The 8,728-nt window shown below is 49.2% G+C and overlaps 1 long non-coding RNA gene across 1 annotated transcript; it reads left to right on the forward strand.

Moving 5' to 3' along the window:
- The first annotated feature begins 192 nt into the window (after positions 1–192).
- On the forward strand, positions 193–6,777 carry LOC140632148 (uncharacterized). Its single transcript, XR_012029678.1, has 2 exons — positions 193–467; positions 4,300–6,777. It is a non-coding gene; the product is annotated as an uncharacterized lncRNA (long non-coding RNA).
- The last annotated feature ends 1,951 nt before the right edge of the window (positions 6,778–8,728 follow it).

Below are 8,728 nucleotides of genomic sequence, written 5' to 3' on the forward strand. Positions count from 1 at the left end.
CCGGCCGCGGGGCCCGACGGGAGTTGTAGTCCGCGTTCGCGAGGCCGCCGCGCGCGCGCGCGCGCGCGGGGCGCGGGGCGCGGGAGCGGGCGGCGGGAGGCGCGGGCGGCGGCGGCGGCGGCGGCCCGGGAGGCGGCTCGCAGCCCCCTTTCAGCGCCCGGCCCCCCGCGGACAGACGCAGGTGCTGCGGGAGAGGCCCCGGGGGCGCGGCGCAGGCAGCTGTGTCAATCGCTTCCCCCCCAGGGACCCGCCGGAGCCTGGGGACGGCGGGCGGTGCAGCTGCGCCAGGCCTGCCCGGGAGCGGGGAGCTCGGGAGCCGGGCGGGCGGCGGCCCGACGGCGGGGACCGCGGATGACGTCACCCCGGCCGGGAGATGCTCCCGCTGCGGCCCGGGCCGCCCCGGCTCTGACCCCGGCGACACGAACCACCGTTGACCTTGCGCGGTGTGATAACGGTGATGCGGTTACGTAAGAACGAAAAAAAAAAAAAGTTTTGCCAGCTTTGTCAGATCGTTTGGAGTCCGAGATGCACTTGCAAAGGGCTCCTGCAGGTGCGGGGCGAGGGGGCAAGGCAGGCCAGCGGCGCGCCTCCCATCCCTGCGCGGCCCGCTGCCCCAGCCCCTCGGATGTCCCTTACACCGGGCGCTCCTCCGTGCTCTTGGGCTCTTTTTTTTCCGTGTCAATGTATCCCCGATGCAGAAATTGGAAATTTAGGGAGGATTTCTGTCTTTTTTTTTTCTTTTTTTTTAAGACTGCAGTGGGGAAAACAGCGTTCTAGAAAGTAGTACAGGCAGTTCGTGCTGAGAGAGGCTCATGATTCATCGGGCCTGGACGGCCCTGCTGTTGGGTGGGTGGTGAATGGAAGAGTGCACCTGGGAAATTAGAAAACTAATTGCTTCTAGTGAAAACCCTGCCCCTTCTCCCTCCAATGTGGGTAATCTGCTTTGAGTTAACCGGATTCCTCCAATAGATTCGGGGAAACTCCGAATAAAGAAAAAAAAAGTAATTTCTGAGATCCTGCGGCCCTTCCCACTAGGAATTTAAGGTGGAGTTTATAATGCCTGAATTGTTTTTGCTTTTGCACTGCTGCTGCTGCTGCAGCAGCTGGCAAAATTTGTATTCTGACATCTACAGTTTTCCAAAATATCATGACCGTACTTTGTCCTGGTTGTTTCAAAATAAACCAACTCTCGATGGCTTACAGGACTGGAAGTTATAGCAGGTCTGTGTTGGGCAGTGTGTGCAGAAACTTGTATTTGGGTCAGTTTGGGCCTTTTTAAAAAACATCAGCATACAGGATCTTATTTTATCATTTTTTCGTTTAGAGATTGCCAGCAGAGGTGCAAGCTGCACTTACTATAATTACTCAGATGACAGAGTGGTGGGTGCTAATTAAAGGGTAATTATCATCAGAGGAAAAGGCTAAGATCAAAAAGCCAGAAGCGGTGGAGAGACCATTGCAAGATCTTCCCGCAGAAGTAGTGCTGTGAACCCTCCTGCGCCAAAAGATGTATTCTTTATAACCTGGCCTGGTTACTTGGTTGGGGAAGTGACTCCACATGAGGCGTTCAGTAGAAGAGTTAATTTTTTTATAGAAAGAGACAAACCATGGAGCCCACTGAGGGGCTTTTTGTGCAGTAACTGTGTTTTTGGAATTTGCATTGTGTTAAATTCTTGCTACTCAAAGAGTGATCCCAGCTCAGCAGCATGTCATTACCCTGGAAGCTTGTCGGGAATACAGAACCCCGGGCCCCAACTCCACTGAAGCAGAATCTGCACTTTTGGGGATCCCTGGGTGGCTCAGCAGTTTAGCGCCTGTCTTTGGCCCAGGGTATGATTCTGCAGCCCCAGGGTCAAGTCCCACGTCAAGTCCCACGTCAATTCCCACGTCAGGTTCCCGGCATGGAGCCTGCTTCTCCCTCTGCCTGTGTCTCTGCCCCCCGCCCCTCTTTGTGTCTATCATAACTGAATAAATAAAATCTTAAAAAAAAAAAAAAAGAATCTGCACTTTCAACAGGATGCCCCAGGGAACTGGTCTACACATTAAGGATCGAGAAGCCCTAGTTTTTAAAGGATGCCTATAGATATGCCTAATCTCTGATCTTTGTTAAGATGGGGGAAGGGAGAGAGAGAACCTATTATACAACAGGTATGATGCCAGGCTTTTCATTTGCATCCCTGCCTGTTATCCCTGTTTTACAAGTGAGGAAATTGAGAGGTTGGCATTTGCTACTCCCTTGGTAGCTAATGAGGAAATCAAATCTTTTCGCACCGGTCGTGGGATACCCATTACTACTTACGACACTGTTGAATCTAATACAAAATGATATGTGTGTGTTTAGTCTGTGGAAGCGTAGTCTATTCTGAACGGAACTGTGCTAGGGCTCTCTGCTCTCCTGCATCTCACACTAAAGACTGCCTATTTGGGACGCCCGGGGAGCTCAGCAGTGGAGCATCTGCCTTAGGCCCAGGGCCTGATCCTGGAGACCCGGGATGGAGTCCCACGTCGGGCTCCCTGCATGGAGCCTGCTTCTCCCTCCTCCTGTGTCTCTGCCTCCCTCTCTCTGTGTCTCCCATGAATAAAGAAATAAAATATTTAAAATAAAAAAATAAAGACTGCCTATTCTAAGGCCCCTCCTGGAGGAAATTCAAACCCTGGGCCTTCTTCAGGCAGGGCCACTCAGGTGGACTCATACTTTGTTTCGGCTGAAAAAAGAAAATCCTGCAAAGAAAACTAATAGAACAATCTGTTCTGCCATTGTTGGGTCTCTGTTCTAGCCCAGGCATGGGAACTGTCAGAACTGGAGTTGCTAAATAGAGCCCTATAAACTTTTTCTGATAGTGCGTAGTAAAATGTATCACAATTTACACGATTCACTTCAGAGAACCAGAAGTCAGAGATGATCACACTGGTTACAGAAAATGTTTCCTTGTCTTAGGACGGCGAATGAAATTATAAATTACAAATCGCACCCTTGCATGTTATAGTGGTTGTGTAAGGGCCAGGCCCTACCCCTACCTCCCTGACACTCCCCAACCCTTCTCTTTGTTCTGCCCATAGGAGGTAGAAAGGACTTTTCAAGTAGTCTCCCCTCCCAAGCAGGCCATTTCGAATTGTAACACCCCAGTCCTAATGCTCACTACTCACATATTTTTGTGTTTATGTTACATGTTTATCTTCCCAATGAGGGGAAGGATCTTTGTCCTGCTAAATCAGCACATAGTAGGTGCTCAGTAAGTATTTGCTTAAATGCTCCCCCATTTACCTTTGTCTTTGTTGTAAGATTGTATCTTGCAAGTGACTTGGAACTGACAATAGTTTCAGTAACCTGTAGCTCCATAAATAGTTGACTAGGTTTTCCCAAGGGGGAGAGGAGTGCTACCTGCAGCTACCCTTTGTTCTCACCTTGGATCGGTTTTCATTCTGAGAATTGAGAAAATGAACACTACTGTAGTCACAATTACCTTGTTTTCCAGAATAATTGGAATATGTTTCTCCTGAGATGGTGACATCCTTTGGGGAATAAACTGCTGTCTAGGTAGTTGAAAGGCAAAGCAAGGAAAGGTCCCTGGGAACGCGTTGCCTGACGAGGATTGATACCCAGCAACCTCTGAAGGTCTGGCGACCTGACCATTGTCTTCAAACAGCCATCTTCTCACCCCTAATGCTCCCGATGTCCTTCCTACCCACCCCACCCCCAACAAAAGCCCTCCTGGAGCTTCCCATCACCAAGACTAAAATCCAAAATGGTCTTGTGAACTATGAAGCCACAGGTGATTGGGCCCCTGAGCACTCCTGGCAGGGCGCACACCTTACCAGGCCTGCCTCTGCCTACTGCTAGAACCTGCCAAACCAGCTCCTCCTCAGGGCCTCTGTGCTGCTGTTCCCTCCTCTAGTCCTGGAGATAAGCACCTACCTGACTCACTGCTTTTAGGCCTCAGGTGTCTCTTGGGTAGTATCTACCCTGACTGTGCCGTTTAAATTAAGTCCCTCTCCCCGCCAGCCTAGCATTCATCTCCCCTTCCCCCTTTGTTTTTCTTTTTTTTTAATTTATTTATTTATGATAGTGACACACAGAGAGAGAGAGAGGCAGAGACATAGGCAGAGGGAGAAGCAGGCTCCATGCACCGGAAGCCCAACGTGGGATTCGATCCCCGGTCTCCAGGATCGCGCCCTGGGCCAAAGGCAGGCGCCAAACCGCTGCGCCACCCAGGGATCCACCCCCTTTGTTTTTCTTGATGGTAGTCTTCACAGTTGTCTTACCTATTAACTGGCTTATCATTTGTTTCCTTCCACCAGCCTATAAACTCTAGGAGGACAGGGATTGTTGACTTGTTCACTGCCAGATGCCCAGCACACCTAGAATGGAGCCTCACACACAACGTCTGCTGTATGTGTCCGCTGGATTCCTCGGGAATGTGCTCGGCCCTTCTATGTCCTCACTAACTGTGTGTGTGCTGGACCTGTCAATAATGGCAAAAGGTCCCCTGAAACCAGCCGCCGTCAGGAGCGAGCGTGTCCATTTCTTCCTGTAGTTCTATTTTCGTGTTTATATATTTTGAGGATATTTTATTGGTCACATACAAATTTAGAATATTCTTTTTTACATATAACTTCCTGGTGGAATTGAAAGCCTTTTAAGTAATACGGAGGATGGAAGACAGAAATCGCCTAAGTTTTCCATCCCCCCCGAGTGCACACCTTTTGTAATGGGACTTCACAGCTCCTCGCGGGATCTGGGCTGGCCTGGTAGCTTGGCGTGGCCCAAGGAACGTGCCCAAGTGACACAGTTCTGAGCTGGAGTCTCGGGAAACCTTGAATGCTTGCACATTCTCTCTTGGGTCCCCGCCTCTACCGTAAGAACAGGCCTGGGCTAGCCTGCTGGAGCCTGAGAAGCCACATGGAAAAGAGCTGAGGTCATCCTACGCCAGTCCAGCCAGCAGGCCTCAGACACTCAAGCCAAGCCAGGATTGGCATCGCCACCTACCTGACCCGCTGCTGCCCACAGACGCGTGTGCGAGCCCACCTGGGGCCAGACGAGCTGCCCAGGTGACTTTAGACTCGGGAGTGATGATGAATAGTTATTACGCTAAGCCTGTGCATTTTGGAGTGGTTCGTTATACTACATTATTGTGGCAATAGATAATTGATGGTTAATGCCTCCTCCTCGGTTCCCAGCCTCGGAAAAGCTTCCCTGACTGCCCCGGCAAACTAAGTCAGCTTCCCAGCCTATGATACCACTGACGGGCACCTCGCCCTCCAAAATGGTGTGTTTACTTCTGTATCATTGACTAGACTGTCAACTATGTGAGGACAGAGACGTTGTCCTTTTGTCCCCTGCTCTGTCTTCAGCACCCAGCACAGTGCTGCTGTGTCCTGCTGCGTGTGTCTGCTAAGCGCTGGAAATATGGCCCGTCCAAGTGGGGACGTGCTGAAAAAAATAGAACACACTGAATTTTATACTAAAAGGCTGAGCAGGGGATCCCTGGATGGCACCTGCCTTTGGCCCAGGGCACGATCCTGGATGGCACCTGCCTTTGGCCCAGGGCACGACTCTGGGATCGAGTCCTATGTTGGGCTCCCTGCATGGAGCCTGCTTCTCCTTCCGCCTGTATCTCTGCCCCTCTCTCTCTCTCTTTCTGTCTATCATAAATAAATAAATAAAATCTTTAAAAATAAAAAAAAATAAAAGGATGAGTACAAAAGATATATGTATAAAATATCTCAATACTTTTTACACTGATTAAATGCTGAAATGACAGTATTTTGAATATATTAAGTAGAATGTGTTATTAAAATTAATTTCATCTGCTCTGCTTTTTAGGCTTTTTAAGATTTTATTTATTCATGAGAGACACAGAAACAGAGACACAGGCAGAGGGAGAAGTAGACTCCCTGCAGGAGCGCGATGCAGGACTCGATCCCAGGACCCAGGGATTACGACCTGAGCCAAAGGCAGATGCTCAACCACTGAGCCACCCAGGGATCCCTCTTTTTAGCCTTTTTAAAGTGGCTACTAGAAAAAGCAAGTTTGTGACCCGTATTATATTTCTATCAGTACTGATACAGAAGTACAGTAAATATTTATCAAAGGAAAAGACTTTTTAAAGGCTTACTGAAAGAACTGCTCTATTAAGGCACATAAAGACACAGAAGAACCTTAAATACATATGACTAAGAGAAAGGAGCCAGTCTGGAAAGTCCACGTACCATATGGTGTCCTGGAAAAGGCAACAGTGTCGCAGTAGGTGGTTGCCAAGGGCTTACAGGGCGCAACTGGGAATAATAGGAGTGGAATGCGGGGGAAGTTTTAGGGGATTTGAAATGATTCTAATACTATAATTGTGGGTACATATTACATATTTGTCAAAACCCATGGAAGTGTACAAGACAGGGGCCCCCAGGGGGGCTCAGCGGTTTAGCGTCTACCTTTGGCTTAGGGCGTGGTCCTGGGGTCCTGGGATCGAGTCCCACATCGAGCCCCCTGCAGGGAGCCTGCCTCTCCCTCTGCCTGTGTCTCTGCCTCTCTGTGTCTCTCATGAATAAAAAAAATCTTAAAAAAAAAAGTGTACAAGACAAGAGTGAAGCCTAATATAAACTATGGACTTGAGTTAATGCATAGTCTTGCTTCTTTGACTGTAGCAAATATACCACACTAATTCAAGACAAAAATAATAAACTATGGGAAGGGGAGGGAATATAGGAATTCTCTGTATTATATGCTCAATTTTTCTGTGAACCTCAAACTATTATTAAAAAATCTATTTTAAAAAATTACTTCACCCTTGCACAGCTACCAAAATGATTTAAAGCATAAATTCAGCAAACCAGTTTCCTCTTTTAAAAAAGACTCCCCACTATCTATGGGATACTTCACATCCACTGGGATGGGCTTTGGTGTTTATAGTTGTTACCACTTCCCCTCCACCCTGTAGGCAATGCGTCTCCCCTCCAGCTGTACCAGACCAGCCAATGGGCTTAGGCCTCCACTGGACTCATGCAGCCCCCTCAACCTGGAAAGTCCTTTTCCCTCTCCACTTTGTGGAACCCAGTGAGTCATACACCCCCCCCCCCCCACGTAAGTCAATCATTCTCCATTCCTTGTTTCTATAAATTCTAAATTAAGGGGCACCTGGGTGGCTCTGCCAGTGAACTGTCGGCTCAGGTCATGATCTCAGGGTCTTGGGATAGAGCCCCACATTGGGCTTGCTCAGCAGAAGTCTTCCTCTCCCTCTTCACCTGCCTCTTCCCCTGCTTATGCTCTCTCTCACAGACTCTATCTCAAATAAATAAAATCTTTAAAAAAAAATCTAAAAAGTAGATACAGGGGCACTGGGTGGCTCAGTTGGTTAAGCATCTGACTTCAGCTCAGGTCATGATCCCAGGGTCCTGGGATCGAGCCCCACATTGGGCTCCCTACTTTGCCCAGCTCCTGCTTCTCCCTCTCCTTCTCCCTCTGCCCCTCCTCCCAGCTTGTAGCCATACACGCACTCCCTCTCTCTGTCAGATAAATAAATAAAAGTAGTCGTCTTGGAGCTTTGTGCCTCTTTCTAAGTTTGGAAAATGGATACGGAAATGTTGAAAAAGAAGTCTGATAGCCACGGGCAGGCTAGGGATTGATATCCTTGAGATGGAAACAGTGGGAGCAGAACAAGGCTATTTAATGTCAGTGAAGATCGGCTTGGGCTCATCTCCCAGGCAGGCGGCCGTGGGGTGCCACGCTGGGAGTAGGATCCATCCCAGCAGTGAGGCGGTGTTAGCTGACTGCCTGCCTCCAGTGATAGGAGACAGGCCACTGGGCTGTCACCTGCTCTGAAAGCCAATCTGCCTGTGACTGCAGCTCACCCAAGTCAGGATGCCAAGGTGATTTAGTTTCAGACATTTCACTTCCAGGGCAGATGACAGTGTGGTGGTGACAGTTCCCTCTCTACCATCATATAGTGGAGCCTCAGGAGAACGTGTGAGAAGGCTTCCAGATGCTGAGCTTACGATGCAGGTTTCCCCACATCTCCTTCTTTCCAGGAATCTTCTATTTCTTTCTCTCTTTTTAAGATTTTATTTACTCATGAGAGACAGAGAGAGAGAGAGAGAGAGAGAGAAGCAGGCTCTCTGTGGGGAACCCGATGTAGGACTCCATTCCTGGACCCCGGGATCATGACTTGAGCCAAAGGCAGATGCTCAACCACTGAGCCACCCAGGTGCTCCTATTTCTTTCCTTTCCTTTTATTTTATTATTATCATTTTTTAAGTAGGTTCCAAGACCAGTGTGGAGCCCAACATAGGCTTCAACTCATGACCCTGAGATCAAGAGTCAGATGCTTAACCAACTGGGCCACCCAGGCATCCCAGGAATGTTCTATTTCTGGCCACTTTGCCAATGGGAAACTCAAGGAATACTGAACAAAGATCAATGACTTGCCCATGATCACTCAGCTACTTAATAGGTGACTGTTTTCCTCCACAGGTCACAGGCATGAAGCAGAAGCTCCCCTGGGTGCTTACCACCACCCTGTTCTTTTGCTGTCCTTTCCAGCCAGAGGTCCTGGAGGAGTAAGGATCTGGTTGAGCCCCCAGGGGTGTTTAGTGGAAGAGACCGGGTTGGAGTTAGAATGGTCTAGTGCCTGCAGGAAGGTCTAACTAGCCTGGGAGACCAAGTATCTGTGAGCACTGAGGGCAGAGGGGCAGAGGGGTGTGTACGAGGCCAGGCTTATTTACCAGTCCGAGGCCA

The sequence above is a fragment of the Canis lupus genome, chromosome 4, assembly GCF_048164855.1.
Source record: "Canis lupus baileyi chromosome 4, mCanLup2.hap1, whole genome shotgun sequence".
NCBI classification, from domain to species: Eukaryota; Metazoa; Chordata; class Mammalia; order Carnivora; family Canidae; genus Canis; species Canis lupus.